Source organism: Scyliorhinus canicula, chromosome 16 (assembly GCF_902713615.1).
Source record: "Scyliorhinus canicula chromosome 16, sScyCan1.1, whole genome shotgun sequence".
NCBI lineage: Eukaryota > Metazoa > Chordata > Chondrichthyes > Carcharhiniformes > Scyliorhinidae > Scyliorhinus > Scyliorhinus canicula.
The window spans coordinates 59,937,835-59,956,084 of NC_052161.1; the positions used below are offsets into that span (position 1 = coordinate 59,937,835).

Genomic DNA, 18,250 nt, shown 5'->3' on the forward strand with positions numbered 1-18,250 from the left:
GTGACCCAGCTGGGAACCGAACCTGGGACCCTGGAGCTGTGAAGCATTGATGCTAACCACTATGCTACCGTGCTGCCCAATTCAATTATTATTCATCCGTTTGGATTCCAAACCCAACAGTCCACTAGACATTTTGATTGTTCCATATCTGCCTGGTTATTCTAAACATTTTGTGTACAGAGACAGCTGCAGGTCCTCACACTTCCCACATTGATCTCCACTGGCCCTATTTTTTTTCCCAAGTCACTTATTTCATCCAATGTTCCTTTGGAAATTAATGCCTCTATCATCCAACCTACTGTGTCTCCTTATTTTGTGTAATCTTGAAATGTGGATGTACACCTCTTAATTCCTGCATGCAAGTCACTGATGTACATGATGAACAGTTGAAGCCTCTGTCCAGATCTCTGATACATTTGTCACATCCCACCATTCATAGATCATTCCATTTCCCCCTATTTTCTGTCTCCAAACTCCCAATCAATTGTCAACTCATATTACAAGTTTAACTCCAAGTTAATGCGCTTGCATTTTTTGCTGATCATCTCTTGCATGGATCTGGTGAAATATCTTCTGGAAATCTACATGGACAACCAGCATAAATATTCCCATATTCCAAACGCAAGTGACCTCCTCAGAAAAATTAGATCAGTCTGTCATTACATATCCATGCTGACTCCTTTTAATCAGCTTAAACATGCCCATGTAACTCATTGCGCCCAACATCGTTTTGATCCTCACAGTGTTTTAATATTAATTATTCATATATGATGACAGAATAATGCAGCAATTGTCTTTTACCTTCAACAAGTGTATTATGATTCTACCTCCAGCAGAGCTACAAACTCCAAAAACAAAATCCCCACAACAACTGTTCCAGCTGAGCCCATTTATACTCTTTTGGAGTTGGAGCCAATAGCAATTGGCTGTCTTTAATAAGGCAATTAGCGTAACAAAATTATTGTCATAACAAGCACTTGATGATACACAGACAGAGAGACTATGAACATTTAAAGGAAAATTTGAAAACGTGGTCCACACTTTTGCTCCTGAGGAAGATACACAGAACCAGGAAGATTCCTGGCTTGTCGTCCTCCCCTTGCAAGGAAGGAAGGAATTATAGGATTTTCATTCTGGGGAGACAGATGCTGGAATTGGGTCCACATGCACCTGGAGCGGTGCCCACAGGGGTTACTGCTTCCTTTTTTTTAATGCGTTCCTAAAAATGTTGCTGGACTATTTGAATAATATTCAAATGAACCAGCAAGAGGACGGTGAATACAGAAAGAAATATGTGCAGTGTTTGCATCACATGATCAAAACATTGGCCCCATTAGAGCCTTTCTGGCTGGAACATTTCAGAACGCGTGGGCACTAGAGAATCAGTTAAAAAGAAACTGTCTGGAAAGGGACACAAAACGTTGGTAAATCTGAACAGGGTGCAGAAACAAACAGGTCTGGAATTCACTGAATGGGTTTTGAGTGAATTAAAGCATGCACATTGTGAAACTATGTAAACATGATACATTACACAAGTGAAATTGACAGTTATTCACTTGTAATTTCAATTTTGAAAGTTACCAGTTGAGGTCAGTACTGGAATAAAATTAAATGTTACAAACTGATATGGTGCTACAGCATTGCTAAATATCCCTAATCTGTCACCAAGTGAGACAGCCTTAGAATTAATTCCAAGAATTAAAATTGCAAAATATACAAGGTATGATTTCTGAGAAAGTAGGTTGTGAAAGATATTTTTTCTCTTGCAGTATCATACAGAAGAATTTGTTGAAAGTGAAGCTCAATCAGCTTCAATGCCACTTCACGTGGATTCCACAGAAAGATAACATTGATCTGGACAGTATGAAGCAAATATTACAAAATTCAGTGAAGTTTGATGAGAAATATCAAGCCACTTCTTACAACCAACTCGCTTTTGTAAACTGTCTGCAAGAAAACTGTGAGGAGGCGATTCAAAACTTAAAGGAAGCTGAAAAGATTCTGAGGGAGAATCATGAAGATGAATTTAATAAAAGAATCATCGTCACCTATGGAAACTATGCCTGGGTATATTTTCGCATGGGGAAACTGACAGAGGCTCAGTCCTACCTCGACAAACTGGAGAGGATCTGTAAACAATTTCCTGGTGCCTCTGGGTACACAGCAATGATACCTGAAGTATCCGGGGAGAAGGGTTGGGCACTGCTGAGTTCTGCAGCTAAATACTATGAAGAGGCAGTGGAATGTTTTCAAAGGGCGGTGGAGGAAGATACGGATAACGTTGAATGGAACTTTGGCTTTGCAACTGCCCTGATGCGTCTGGAAGAGTATTCTGGGAAGCCAGAGAATGGGGAATTCAGTAAATTAGTGATGCAGTTGAAACGTGTTCTGGAGCTTGACCCAGGTCACACTGTAGCCATGGTTCTGCTGGCTCTAAAACTGCAAGACCTCAATGAAAATGAGGAAGCACTCAGATTAGTTGAACAAGCATTGCAGAATTACCCCTGATCAACTATACATGATACGCTATGCAGCAAAATTTTACAGAAGAGCTGGAGAAGTAGGAAAAGCTTTGGAGCTGTTGGAGAAAGGATTGAAATTATCGCCAAACTCTTCCTTCTTCCATCATCAAATAGGTCTGTGTTACAAAATCAAACTAATCCAGCTGATCAAATCTGACAGCAATAAGCAGTCGCAATCTTTAATCTTCAACGAAAAGTTACATTGATTAATCAATGCAAGCACCATTTTGATGAAGCATTCAGGCTCAAGCCATCATTTATCATGGCAAAACTAGCATTTGCAGAAATCTGCGCAATAGATAAAGACCATGACAAAGCAGAAGCCATCTACAAAAATTTATTGAATTTGGAATATATTACCTTGGAAAATAAGCAAGGAATATATCTTGAGGCTGGGAAATTTGAATTTCATCACAAAAAATCTGAATTAAATGCCAGCAAATATTATCTGGAAGGATTTAAAATCAAACATGCTTCAAAGGCACGAGAAATGTGTCGCTACTATTTGGAGAAGACAGCTGAGAACCGGCTTTGCAAGAACCGAAGAGATATCCAGGCTTTTTGCATTCGTGGGATCATACATATGGTGGATGGGCAGGAATGTTTTGAAAAGATTTTGGAGATTGAATGTAGCAACGAAGAATAGTTATGCGCTCTCCCTGAATCAAGCTTTTCCATCTGGGATAACAATGAAATTCCGAGTGAACAGATTTGAAAGATATCCTCTGATATCTCAAGATGTTTGGTGGGGAATAATTTCATTTCTTTTCTGTCGTAATTTCGTTCCAAATAGCATATATTATTTCCTTTTCCTTTGTCCTATTCCTGTGTGTGGAAAGAAACAAAGAAGATGATTTTGGGATCGGGGATTTATTGAGACAATTTGGACAGAGCACAATGATTGCTATGAATTTTAGGAGCTGAATCTATAATAATAAACATTACATGGGCCCGATTTTAACACCAGATATATTTTGTTGGATGTGTAATGAGAGCATTTGGAAACTCACCCTTTTGCCGTAGAAATTAAATTTTAAAAAGATTAAAACCAGAGCTTCAATGGCAGCATGGTAGCACAGTGGTTAGCACTGTTACTTCACAGTGCCAGGGTCCCAGGTTCCATTCCCAGCCTGGGTCACTGTCTGTGTGGAGACTGCACCTTCTCCCCGTGTCTGCGTGGGTTTCCTCCGGGTGCTCCGGGTTCCTCCGAAGGATGGGCTTGTTGGGTGAATTGGACATTCTGAATTTTCCCACAGTGTACCCGGACAGGAACTTCATGGCAGTGTGAACGTAAGCCTATTTGTGACACTAATAAAGATTATTATTATTATGCCAACAGTCCACTTCCTGACTATGGAATTTGCATTAAGGTGAGTTAAAGGAGATTCTGGGAGTGACTCATGCTGTGAAAAGGGAAAGTCCAGAGCAGAGAATCTCGAAACTTTCATCTGGCATCGATGGGCACCTCTGCCCAAAGGAAAATAAAACAATTCCCTCATGCCATCCTGATTCTCTCAGAGCTCCTTCAGCCTTTTGTAAATATTGCAGCAGCTCCCCCCACTCAGGGCAGAGTTGGCAGCGCAGTCCGTGACCAGTGATGTCACCAGAACCCAGTCCCTGTATGTTTAGAATTTAGAATTTAGATTTAGAACAGTACAGGCCCTTCGGCCCTCGATGTTGTGCCGAGCAATGATCACCCTACTAAAACTCACGTATCGACCCTATACCCGTAACCCAACAACTTCCCCTTAACCTTACTTTTTAGGACACTACGGGCAATTTAGCATGGCCAATCCACCTAACCCGCACAGCTTTGGACTGTGGGAGGAAACCGGAGCACCCGGAGGAAACCCACGCACACACGGGGAGGACGTGTAGACTCCGCACAGACAGTGACCCAGCCGGGAACCGAACCTGGGACCCTGGAGCTGTGAAGCATTGATGCTAACCACTATGCTACCGTGCTGTTAATGAGGACTCACTCACTTTGGGTGAGTAGTTTAACCCAGTTTCACCAAGTGGGTACATGTAAAATCACCTCCATCAAATTCTAGTGGAGCCTAAATTACTGGCAGACAGATATAATTTGATGCCCAAATATGAATGATACACATGTGTTTTATAATGATCACTGTCTGTTCAGTGTATTTTAACAGCAATGTATATTAAATGATTGAGTGTGTAGATGATGGTGTTTTTATGATAATAATGGTGAAATAACAATATCCAATCCAGCCACAGAGGGTATAATAAATCCACTCTGCCACCCTATTTTCACTTGCTGCCTCTTCACAGAAACGTTCCCCATTGGGTGAAAGGCTTTCCATCTGTGACAGCGGAGAAAGGGCCAACAATCACTGCAGACTCTTCAGATAAATCAACAGCTTGATTCTGTTGCTGTGAGGATTTGCTGACAGACGATCAGACTCCCATCCAGAGCGTTCATTCAGATCTCAGCCTCTGTCACTGGGAGTCTCGCTGTCCTGTAACTTGTCAGCTTCACCAACTCTCCATCAAACCATCCGAGTCCCTCATTGGCCAACACAGAGCAGCCTGGACAATACCCAGGAAAGACCATTTCTACAGACTGTACCATCTCACTGAGGGGGAAAGCAGTAACTGGGGGAAGTCTAAAGGATATAAAATGGATGAATGTGGGTTAAAAAGAATAAAACCTCATGGCTGCTGATATTGATTTTCGTAACAGAGAGATCAATTGTCATTGTATAATCCAAGATTGAATGTTAAAATGACCAATAAAATGAAACTGTGGCTAAGATTTGATTTGTATTATTGACCTGGGTGAATGGGGACAGTTAGTGCGGTACAGAGTATGACTTGGAAAAAAATCAGGAAAATAATTTCTGATATTTGATTATGTTCATAGTCAGTTGTCACCATTTCACAGGTTCCATCCTGATCAACACACACCAACTTGTGCAAAAGCTGCAAAGCCCCTTTTCTTAACGCTGTCACTCTCTCGGCTAAATAAAGACACTGCAGAGGGATGAAAGCTCAGAGGTTATAAGATTCCAAATGATGCAATCTTTATCAATGCAGACACAGGTTTGAACAACAGAAGTTACACATGTCGATGATATTTCCCTCAGAATACAGACAATGATTCTCTGCCAATGAGAATGGTTTCCAATCTCCATTTGCCTCTTTGTCTACGTTTTAAATTGAAATTAATTGAAACTTTTGATTCCTCTCAGTCATAGATTTCCTGCTGCTGATTGGATACGGATGCTTCAAAATGTAAAATATTCATCAACTCTCAAGTGGGAAATGGAGGAATTTGTAAAATAATTGAACAAATTTCCTTCCTTTTTTGGTCAAAATGTTAAAAGAAAATCCAGTCACTCACTGTAAAACCGAAATTACTGGAAAATGCACCAAATTAGTTGCAATGAAACTGTTTGGAGTTCATTAACTGGTGTATTCTTTAAAGCTTCAGCGAGTTTTTAATAGTTCTCTAAGTTTGGAAAGTAAAGAATATTCATCAGGTTGGCTGTTGAAGGACCAGGATTGGTCATTGATTTGGTGCCCCGTGTCATTAAAAACCCTGCTACGGTTGCTGCTCTCCACATAAATAATGGAAACTGTTGTAGGGTCGTCTCACTCGGAGGACTGGACGTTTGCATGATTGAGCATAAATAATTTCTTCTAAAACACCATTATTTACATTATGACAGCTAAGGTAGTCGTAGAAAAGCACACAGTTCTTCACACTATGGTCTACCCTAATAAGTACCATCTGGCCAGGGGTCTAACTTTATGTCTAAAATTTTCCAAGCTATAAACCATATTTTAGGTAGAAGGCAACAAAAGTCAACCGCCCATCACCCAAAATCTCAGGGAACTTTGGAGAGATATCATTAGACTCTCAAAAACCCTGATTAGGGCCCATTGCCATGAATATCCAAGAGAATGGGACAGGGGATTAGACTTTTTATGGTTTGCCACCAGGAAAGTTGATGGAAGAGAAGTTTCTAAAACAAGAAGAATCCTCAATGTTGGATTCCTTGTCCACCTTTCTGGAAAGACTCACAGGTGCTTGTCAGATAGCCCAAGAGCATTTAAAGGTGGGCGGAATTCTCCGCAACGCCCAAAGCCGTCGTGAAACCCGGAGTTTTTCACGAAGGCATCGGAGGCCGCTCCTCGCCCACTATTCTCCCCCCTCGGGGAAGCTAGGAGCGGCGTGCCATAAATCTCGGCCACCGGGCCTTGACGCTGGCGTCAAAGAGGCGCGCCGAGAATGACGCGGCAGTGGCGCTTAATGACATCAGCCGCACATGCACAGGTTGGCTGGCACCAACCCGCGCATGCGCGGTTTCCGTCTTCCACTCCACTGCCCCGCAAGACGTGGTGGCTTGATCTTGCGGGGCGGCGGAGGGGAAAGCGTGCGTCTCTTGGAGACGCCGGCCCGACGATCGGTGGGCACAGATCGCGGGCCAGTCTCCTCCCGAGCACGGCTGTGGTGCTCACTCCCCTCTCCGCCCCCCACACACCACAAACAAACCTTTGGCGCCATGTTCACGCCAGCAGCGACCAGGTGTGGTTGCCGCCGGCGTGAACAGGTCGGGAACGGCAGGCCGCTCAGCCCATCCGGGCCGGAGAATCGCGGGTCGCAAAACACGACACGCCATTTTGAGGGGGGGGGGTGGGTGGGAGAATCGCAGGGGGGGCCAGAGTGGCCCTCCCGCAATTCTCCCACACGGCCTGGGCAGTGGAGAATCGCGCCCAGGAAATTGTGGGCAGACAAACATGCCAGGTCCAGAGCATTCAAAGCTGCAGATGATGTGCTGGAAGATACTAGTGTGTCAGAAGTAGTGGGACAGGTTAAAAGTTCACAGAGCCACTCTCCTGTGATACGACAATCAAATGCAGTAATACTGGAACAGTTGGATACTACGTTTGCATACTTAGCAGAAGAGAAATGAAAAGATCTGATAAGGCTACTGCAAAATCATAAGTAGTGACACACCAAAGACCCCCCAAAAAAGAGAGGCCCCCACCAGAGATCCCCCAAAACAGGATCACTGTCTGGAAGCCAGAGGGCAGTCCAAACAGAGACGGTGACTACTTAATCTTTTTCTTTAATTTAGGGGATCCGATTCATTTTTTCCAATTAAGGAACAATTTAGCATGGCCAATCCACCTACCCTGCACATCTTTGGGTTGTGGGGGCGAAACCCATACAAACACAGGGAGAATGTGCAAACTCCACACAGGCAGTGACCCAGAGCTGGGATCGAACTTGTGACCCCGGCGCCGTGAGGCAGCAGTGCAAAGCACTGCGGCACTGCGCCACTCTTGTTGTTATTCATTACAGGGGAGTACAACATTACTCTTTTTTTCTCAAATTGTTGTTTCACCTCTGGCACCTACATGGCCGATTTTCATTTGTTTCCATAGCGAAACAAATTTCCTGGAACAAGTCACTCGTCTGTCACCAGAGGCTTAAAGCTTGAGGGACACCACGACTCATCAAGCATGTCTGACCAGGAGACTCTCCCACTACTACAGTCTGCCACTGGAGTGTTGGAAGGATTTTGAAAGTTCAAACTCAACCCATTGGCCGCATTACAGACACATGTTCCTTGGCTATTATGTCCTGCTGCGGGTCTGGAACACAAAGATTCTGGCCCAGAAGCAGGGACGCGAGTCATTGCACCATGGATCCAGCTGCTACACGCTTTCAGCTGCACTGGTTAAACAATACTACGTTCTGCCTGATTAGTTCACTGATTATTTTTAAAAGGTTGGTTCAGCCTTTTAGTAAATTTTGCTGATCCTTTTTGCAATCTGGCTAGATGCTTTGACCCTGTCTTCGATCAGGTTTGGCTTTGGAAATCCATGTCATAGAATCAAAGAAGTCATAGAATCCCTCTCGTGCAGAAGGAGGCCATCCAGCCCATCGAGTCTGCGCCAACTCTCCGAAGGAGCACCCTACCAAGGCTCATAGACCCACCCTCACCCCTTAACCTCAACTAACGTATTTGGACACAAAGGGACTATTTGTTGGCACTGCCAATCAACCTAACCTGCACATCTTTGGACTGTGAGAGGAAACCTGGAACACCCAGAGCAAACCCATACAGACACAAGGAGAAAGTGCAAACTCCACACAGTTACCCAAGGTAGGAATTGAACCTGGGTACTTGACATCATGAGGCAGCAGTGCTAACCACTGTGCCACTGTGCCTTCCCCTGTACTCTGCTGGCATCATTTGCGGCTGCATAGTGAAACTTTCTTCTGCCCTCAGACTCCCCACCTCAACTGGAGCTTTCTTAGGCAATCTCCAGCTGTGTGTTCAAATTAGCTGCACTTTCCTCAGGTACAGCTCCAGTTTATTTCTTGTTTCATGTCTTGAAATGTTGGGTCCTTCACCTGATTGGGAATTTTGGGCTCCTTCACTTGCTGCCACCATGTTGTAAGGTTGTTTGGTGTCTCACCAACAGGTAAGATGCCTTTGCGATGGAATGCCAGCTGTCTATTGTTAACACTCAACCTGATAAATATCTCCGCGATAGAACCCTACCAAGGTGTTATCTGCATGTCGACTTCTCTCAGTCTCTCTCCACGCACAGTCTACAATCATGTCATTCTCTGCATCATAATGAGGGTGGTATTATATCCCCAGTCCCTCCTTAGCCCTTACTAACCCAAACACTCTTAGACAACAGAAACCTGAATGAGATACGAGAGTGTGATCAGTGCCCATGGGGTTGCACCTAACTCGAGAGTCAACACCTCTGGGGAGAGATAGGAGAAGCAGCAAATAGCCGAGAAAAAGAATAAGAAACAAGAATGTTTCTGGTTGCTGAGTGATTCCAGGCCCCAGGATGTATTTTCTGCGACTGGACAGAAATTGCATCAATCTCGAACACAGAGCTGACTACTGGGTGTTCTGGAAAACCGATACAAACATTTACACAAAAGTGCAGAGCAACAGTTGAAATAATGGTCACAATGAGATGCAATTGTTGAACTCCTCAATATGTTATGCTACAGTGATAATAATAAAGGTTATTATTATATTATTATGTAGGGTTCTCAGAGGCAGTACAATTCCACTGTGACAGCATTTCAACTGGACAAAGGAGTTAGTGAGCCTCTTATCCATATCTCTCTTTCAATCATTCTTTCTCTCATTTTCTTCTCCTTTCATTCTCTCACAAAATCCCTCCCTAATTTTATATCTTTTCTCTTTCTTCCTTTATCACGCTCTCATTTTCTGTTTTTTCTATTCTCTCTTTCCTTTCTCTTTCTTTGCCATCCTAATTTCCCCTTTTCCCACTGTCTTTTTCATTCTACCTCGCCCTCTCTTTATTGTCCGACTATTTCCTTTTTCCCTTATTGCTCTCTCTCTTTCTCTCAACCATTTTTTCTCTTTCTTTCTATCACATTCTTCTTTTCTCCAGATTTTTACTGCCTTTTGTGTTTCTGAGTTCACTCCCACTAAGACAATATAATATCTGTTTTGTGCACTTGTTCTGACCAGATCAATATGACCAAGCCAACAATGTTAGCATAGCGATTAACTTGTCCTTCACAAACTGCTGAAAGTATGCTGATGTCTATTGTTGTGATCCATGTAGAAACTGCAACTAATCTTTAAAACGAGATGAATTTCTCCGTGACCATCAGAAATAACCAAATGACAAGATTTCGCAATTTCAGAAGCTCACTGTAACAAACATAATAAAATCAGTTCAGACTTAACAGGTAACTAATACACTAAACTAATTTTAAAAAGTACTTTCACATTTTCCAACTAATGAAACTGAAAAATGCCCTTTTTTAATCTTTTTGATTTCAGCTAAACTTCTGGCTGATATTTAGCATAGAACATAGAACATAGAACGATACAGCGCAGTACAGGCCCTTCGGCCCACAATGTTGCACCGACATGGGAAGTCAAAAACTGAAGCATCAAAGGTAAAGTCGTGAGTTATTCCTAGCTTTCCAGCGAACTTATTTCCCTCTGCAAACCCAGGTCAAATCTCCTTCAAAAGTCGTTCCACTCAGCCTGAGAATTCTTGAACTAACTTCTGTCAGCAAGACCAATCTTGGTTACCCCTTGATGTTGGAAATAAGGAGTTAATTAGGTTACTAAGAGTTACACTTGAGAATCAGTTTCATTGCATTTTTCCACAAACCTAATCTTATACACAAGATCTGTTTCTCTAGATGTATTTTTCCAGATGTGAAGTCACTGCAGCTGAAAAACCCGGGTGGTTTTTACATTTTGTACTGTTGCATCAGCTGCTTATCTGTGAGAATATGATTATGGCCTGTAACTTTTGTGTATCGCCGGCAAGCCATGGCCTGCCAATACTGAGAGAGAAGAGTGCGCACTTATCTGTGCTCAAAAATTGTGGAGAACTACTTGGCTCCAGCAGCAGCCTGGGGCCTGCAGCGGGGCAGTCTGTGCAGGCCCCAGCATGGCACAGTTTGAATGTAGGCACGTCCGCTTGTGATGGAGAAACTATGGGAATGTCTATTGAGGGCATGGATTTAAACTGAGGTTTGTATTGAAGACAACAAGCAACAGGTTTCACAACTATATTAAAGGTATGTTGAAGTTTCTTAACCTTTTTTTAATTCTTTCTTTTACGCAGGAAATTTTATTATTATTGATTCTTTGAAAGTAGTTTTTAATTTTATGTTTTATGATTGAAGGCGATTGAAGGTTAACATTTATAAATAAACAAAGGTTTTCTAATTTGTTTTAAATCTGTGAAACTATTTAAATCTGCACTATATTATTATGCAACTTTACATGTGGCATGATTAAAGATGTTTGTATGTTTTCATTTAGAATATGCAACTGAAAATTTAGTTGGGAAGAAGAGAAGTCAGAACTTTTCGGACCACGAACAAGGGAGATTCTTGAAGCAGGACAAAATGTAAATAACAGCGTCTCCTTACAGACATGAAGAAGGGTGTCATTAAAATTTGCTACAAGATGGTTCTGATCTGGCCGTAAGATATAATAATGCCCCGTCCCCCCCACCCAACAGGGCTATTTCCTTTCAGCTGTCACTGTCTTTGTAACATCTGATTTTTAAAAAATGTGTTTTCATCATTATTATATTTCTGCCTTGTTTACTTCAATTATCTTATTCATTTGTAATTATCTCAATTAAATGTTGTGTTTCAGTCAGGCATTTGCACAAGTTTAATGGAAACATTTGTGAACAAAACTACTGTTAGAAATACAAAATTTTGAAACCATGTTAACATATAACTGAACATTTAACATTCGCAGCTGCTGTATGACATTTTGTTAAATAATTACCTCAACATTTCCAAATTCCTTGCAATAAAATATAGCTTTTCACCTTAACATAGTGCTCAATAAAATAAACCTTTTCACTTTAACAATGTGATCAATAAAATATATATTTTCCTTTAATGAAGCGATCAATGAAATATATATTTTTGCTTGAGCACAACGGTTCTGTTGTCTTTCTGTAAATAGGGGAGAGAGGTGAGGGGCGAGGATTGATGAATGGATGGAAGGGGAGGGAGAGGATAGTGAGGAGGTGGAGGGGGTAAGGGTGAGAGGTGAGGGGGAAGAAGGGAGGGTTCCATGCCCAAATGTAGCAGCTGCCGTATCACCTGAAGCTTAGGCTTCCTCACCTGCACCAGGAGGTACGTCTGCATCAGGCTCCATATTGCACTCTTCCAGCTCCTCCACTCCTGGTGGCAAATCATCTTCTAGGTGAATGCTCAGTCCATGCTGAAGGCCAAAGTTGTGCAATGCACAACACACTATAACAGTCGTGAGTTTTATCTTAACTGTTAAGGCAGTGTGGCCACAGAGTTCGGTTTCAAGTCTTCCTTCAACATTTCACAAAGGTGTCCCATTGCTTCCTTGCTGAATGGTTGACTCCTGACACACATTTCATTTGGTATCTTTTGCCTGTATACTCTGAGTGGTGGGTAATTGATTTGCTTTCTCATCAGTCAGACATATAGCCTGACTCCAGATTTTGTATCTGCAGTGGATTCTGCAATACCTGTCAGAAAGACAGTTCGCATTAGCTTACAGGAGACTTGCATACGTCAACTAAGGCATTAACCTTTGTTAAAGTATTTGAAGTAATCACTGATGCTTGGAACGATCAACATTACATCAGGGAAGCTCTTGAACAACACAGCTAAAAATACATTGCAAAGTCCAAATGCACAATAGCTCTTGGCATTGAAAATATGGAAAGATGTGTCATTTGAAACATGGAAGTCTGGCAATATCTGGTCTGAGAGAAACATGAGAGGATACAAGGAAAGATCCCACAAAGGGTTAATAGCAGCTGAAAAGAGCAGGATTATAAAATGCAGATTCTTTCTCTCAAGCAGGCTTAGCAAACACACAGGGGTCGTGATTCTCCGCACTCACGATGGGGGGAGAATAGCGGGCGGCGCAAATTTTTACGGCGACGCTGGTCCGACGCCCTCCCGCTATTCTCCTCCCCCCCCCATGCTCGCCCCCTGACACGAATTGCTGATCGCCATTTTTTTACGGCGAGCAGTGATTCTCCCCTGGCCGATGGGCCGATTTCCAAGGCCTTTACGGCCATTTTCATGAATTTGAATACACCTGCTATACAAGTTCGTGAAAACGGCGCCAAAGTGCCGTTCTGCACAACAATGCCACCGATTGGCACGGCCGCACCACGGCCATGCTAAGGGTGGCATGGGCCCGCGATCGGTGCCCACCGATCGCAGGCAGCGGGTACTTACCCCGCGCACTCTTTGTTACTCCACCGCCCCGCTGGATCAGTCCGCGGGGCGGCTGAGGGGCATTACCGACCGCGCATGTGCGGGTCTAACACATATGCGCGGATGACGTCATCCGCGCATGCACGGGTTGGAGTCGTCCAATCCGTGCATGCGCGGCTGACGTCATCAATGCGTCAGCCGTCGCTAACTTTGGCGCGCGGGCTTAACGAAATTCGTTAAGCCTGCGATGCTGTAGTTCACGGGGCCGCGATGCTAGCCCCGACCGGGGAGCAGAATCGGGTCCCGGGCGGGGGTGCGGAGGCTGCCGTGAAATACGGCCGTTTTGGTGGCAGCTTTCATGACCCGCTACCTGTGCGGAGAATCGCGTCCTAGGTTTTTTGTGTGAGGCTAAAAACAATAGTTCACACCTTCATTGAAAGTAACTATCTTAGTAAGCAGCTGGAAAAGCATGGATGAAGGTTTCAGTTGAATTAAGTGAGGAATGTTTAAAACAGACAGGTCTTTCAAGTTATAACCAAGTGAATTTTTAGCATACAGCTAAATGCAAATGTTTCACACCTTCATTGAAATTAACTCTCTTAGTAAACAGCTGGAAAGGAAAGGATGAGTTTCAGTTGAATTTGGTGAAAATTCTCGGTGTAAAATTCTACTAAAAGCAAGTAAATTAAAGAAAATTGGAGACTATTAGTCTATGAGAAAAATAATGTAAAGCCAAAATCAAAGTCAAAATTATGAGCTGGGGACACAATTGGAAAATAAAACGATAGAAGTGACAGGAATTAAAAGTAACACCTCTTGAAACCAAAGCATTTTTGAATATCACAAGGAACTTTGAACAACACAAAGGACAATGTAATCAGATCTGAGGGATGAGGCCATGCCCAAAATGAATACTTTGTTGCATTAGAATGTTTAGATCAAAGACACTTTTTACAATCAAAGCAAATAATAGTTAGTTTACAATCAGGTAATAAAAAACTTAAGACCTGTTAGAGAGAGAATATAAACCCTGGGAGCAGAACCAGAACTCAGGGAGAAGGAGACAAGGAACAAGAGAAGCAAGCAGATTCAGCTTAGTCAGCTCGGTCATGGGAAAGACAAGACACAGCAAACGAGCTAAAACAGCTAATACATCTAAGGAAGACTAGAATTTAAAGAGGATTGATTGTCAAGGTGGGCCTGAAGATCCCTTCAACCACAAGAAGGATCCAGAAGCAAGATCTTTTGACCTTTCTGTAAAGAAAGTAATTGCAGCTCTGAAAAGAAAAAATATAATAATAAAATAATTTAACCTGAAATAGTGGTTGTTCCCAAGTCTACTTTACTTACTTAGCAATGCGGGAACCAGGATCGATGCTACTAAGTGGTAAGTAGATAAAATCTCCGGTGAAGGTATGGGTTGTACCGGAGGATAACTTGAAAATATAGTTTAACCTGAATAGCAGCCACCGAAGACTGCATCAGAGTCAGTGAGTGAGAATCCCTCTTCACCATTTAGAATGTCGGCCCTTTTTGGTATAGGGGGACTTCTAAGAATAGTGGTGAGTTTCAACAGCATGGCACCCAACGTTTAATTAAAACACTGTTAATTATGCCTAGCGGGTTGCTTTATTTTCTACATGGCACCCGACGTGTTAACACCGTGTTAATTACGCCCAGCCGGTTGTTTTGCTTTCTCCATGGAACCTAGCATGGAGGCCTAGAATATTAGAAGTTTCTAGGTAAATCGTGGCTAGAATATTAGAAGTTTCGAGCTGAGGAGAATGGGGGCTAGAGTGGGGGATAAAATATTAGAAGTGTCTAGTTCCCAAGAAACGGTTGGAATATTTGAAGTTTCTAACCGGCACAAAGGTTGGAATATTAAAAGTTTCTAGTCTATGTGTGAGTCAGACTTTACCTGCCGAGTTTAGTCTGGAAAGTCATGTGTGATTGACTTTTGTAAGGATATTCTGTGGATCGAGGGGACTGAAAATCTGTGGATCGAGTGGTGTGAAAATCAGCAGACTAGAAGATGCTGACCCTGAGAAAAATCTGCAAGACATCTTGGTGACAGCACTAAAAATCTTGCATCCATTCCTGGTAAAAGGAGGCCAAAAAATAAATCATCCTTAGAATAAGGCAGATTATGAGGAACATCCTAGAGAATAGGGATGCTTAGAATCTTTAGAGACCAATAACCAATCGACCCTTAACTAAAACGGGAAGATAGTGCCTTAGTTAGCCTTGGATGGGGCCCAGAAAGGGTACTTATCCTTAATTTAAGATTGCATCTAAAAGGGACAACCAGGAACAGAACTTAGAATTCCAAAAAATGGTAATTAGAATCATTGTCTTGGTCTGAAACATGGTCAATAGAGTTGAAGCAATGAAACAAGAGTGGAAAAGCTTAACAGTGGCAAAAAAACTGCTGCATTAGTGAAACTTATCAGCATTGAGGAGTCTCAATTTTTGTTAAAAGTAACTAAAACCCTACTGAATAGAGGTCCAAGATCTCAGTGGATAAGTATGTGTGTGTTTAATAAGGTTTTGTGAAATCCGACAAAGTAGAGATCTGTAATGATCTCCAATTGGCATTATTGGTTGGCCAATTGGAGTATGAGCTCCCTCAATGATAGCTCATTGAGGAGGCCCATATAAGCACCTGTGTAGGCTTTGTGATCCAGTCTTAAGTTGACTGGAATGCTAGCAGCACTGTTTGGAGCTGCTCTTGTATATAATTATTGGAAATAAATATTGGTGTGGTCGTGGGACTCCTGCCTCCTGTGGATTATTACAAGATCCAAGATCTGAGTGGATGAATGAATGTGTGTATGTTTCATAAGGATTTGTGAATTTCCTTTGATGTTTGTACTTTTAAAAATGTTATATTTTGCAAAACCGAGTTTCACATTAATTGAGTTATAAACGGCAGGTAGAAATGTGATCAGTGATCTGAGGTCGTAAATCAGTATGTTAAGAACTAAATTGGTCTCTGAATAAACAGATAAAGAGTTTGTCCTGGGCAGCAGTCAGCTGCTTGCAGGTAATTACTTTGAAACTGCTACCTTGAAATTGACACTGCATAGCTCCGCAGGGTCCTAGTGCCCGTTGAAGATAAGATCAGCACTCGAAAAAAAAGGATGTTTAGAATGTTAAATACAGTGAAGAAGGAGCTTTGGAGAATAAAGATATTGGACCAAAAGTTAGATTAAGAGAATTACTTTCAGTATCAGGAAATGAGAATCTGATGGCAGGAAAAGATTTGATTAAAATAGATGCAAGAAAAATTAAGATATTAACACCAATTGATAATACAGAGGAAGTTTGGGTGAAGCTACCAACTAAAACTGGAGGGAAAATAATCAGTGAAGCTGTAAAATGTAAAGACAAGATTGTTCAGAATCTGAGTAAACATACAGTTAAATTAGAGAAGCATGGTGTCTGGAGCAAAATAAATTGTATCACAATTAAAACACATGACCCAATTGGTGGGAAGACAGTGAATTAAAACCTATTAGCAGCATTGATAGGACAGATGGTTCAGTTAAAATGTCATGTTTGGAACTTACCTTCATAAAAATCCGGTCGTAATCGAAATAAAGTAATTAAAGTAAATGCAGTAGCAATATCAGGAATGTATCAGAGTAAGATTTTGACCAGATTGGATCAGAGTCAGCAAAAGAGGAGAAGTTTGAGATTCTTCAAATCCCACTCAGGGGTACAATGACAGTAGGAGGAGGCTTAACAGGCCTTAATTGTATGATGTACATCAATGAAAAGGAAAATAAAATAGTTCAAAAAGAAAAAGGAAAGAAATGGTGGCAAAATAAATCCGGAAGTCCTGGAGAGGGCACTTCTGGATTAACCAAATGAAAATAGAAAGTACAAATTAAAGATTAGGGCCCTCTCCACCCTTGACCTGTTCATTTGATTTTTCAGATGGAAAAAATAAATAACAGACAAACCAGTTCACAAGAAGGAAGAGAACTACACTCCAGAGAAGAATGTTTTAGACAATATTGGGGGAAAACTAATGATACAATTGGTTACATATTTGAGGGCATTAAATGACAGAGCCCGGAGGAAAACTTTACGGGTTAGAAAAAATCAAAATACCAAATTATTACTGAACAGAGAAACCTCCGGTCAGACATCTCTAACTGCACATTAGCTGATGGATGATCTGTGGTCTCCACGGGGTATGTACTACGCGGTGGAGTTATTAAGTGTCTCGTCAAATAGCAGCGACTGACGAGGAACCACAACATGATAAATGACAAAAGTTGAAGAATTTTTGTATCTTGATGCCATGGTGGGAAAATTATTCCCAATGCAGCAAAACAGTATTGCATTGAAGAGCTGTAATAGTTATTGAAGAAGAAATGTCATGTAAATTGGTAGGGACTGTTATATATGCTAATGGGTGGGGCAGCACGGTGGCACAGTGGTGAGCATTGCTGCCTACGGCGCTGAGGACCCGGGTTTGAATCCCGGCCCTGGGTCACTGTCCGTGTGGAGTTTGCACGTTCTCCCCATGTCTGCGTGGGTTTCACCCCCACAACCCAAAGATGTACAGGGTAGGTGGATTGGCCACACTAAATTGCACCTTAATTGGGAAAAATAATTGGGTACTCTAACGTTTAAAAAAATATAAAGTTTAAAAAAATATATATGATAATGGGGATATGTGTGCCGTTCAAGAACTTGATCTGCATTTCTAAACTAGTGCGAATGTTTTAATAGAGGAGGAATAGTGGTAGTCTAGTGTGTTTTCTTGATTTAACTGCATAGAACATCACGAATAATATTGATGTTGTTTACACGCCATATTTAGTATGTCATGACTATTGGCCCCAAAGCCACGAAGGGATGTGTCGATGTTGTACTTTATTTTTAGTATTGAAAATGTGATAACAGTTGCAAATATGTAAAGTTGTAACACACAGTCTATTTTTGTGGTTAAGTAATGAGTAATGTATTAAGATAAGACTTA

The 18,250-nt window shown here is 41.9% G+C and overlaps 3 protein-coding genes and 1 long non-coding RNA gene across 4 annotated transcripts in view; 2 read left to right on the top strand and 2 right to left on the bottom strand.

Moving 5' to 3' along the window:
* The window catches only part of LOC119950988 (interferon-induced protein with tetratricopeptide repeats 5-like), a 999,792-nt gene that overhangs the window by 292,304 nt on the left and 689,238 nt on the right, over positions 1-18,250 (bottom strand). The gene's annotated exons all lie outside the window — the stretch shown is intronic.
* The window catches only part of LOC119950954 (interferon-induced protein with tetratricopeptide repeats 5-like), a 169,565-nt gene that overhangs the window by 102,157 nt on the left and 49,158 nt on the right, over positions 1-18,250 (bottom strand). The gene's annotated exons all lie outside the window — the stretch shown is intronic.
* Positions 1-18,250, top strand: part of LOC119950956 (interferon-induced protein with tetratricopeptide repeats 5-like) — a 189,296-nt gene that overhangs the window by 70,868 nt on the left and 100,178 nt on the right. The window lies entirely within an intron of this gene.
* LOC119950969 lies at positions 10,905-11,947 on the top strand. The gene is made up of 2 exons (XR_005457482.1): positions 10,905-11,103; positions 11,351-11,947. It is a non-coding gene; the product is annotated as an uncharacterized LOC119950969 (long non-coding RNA).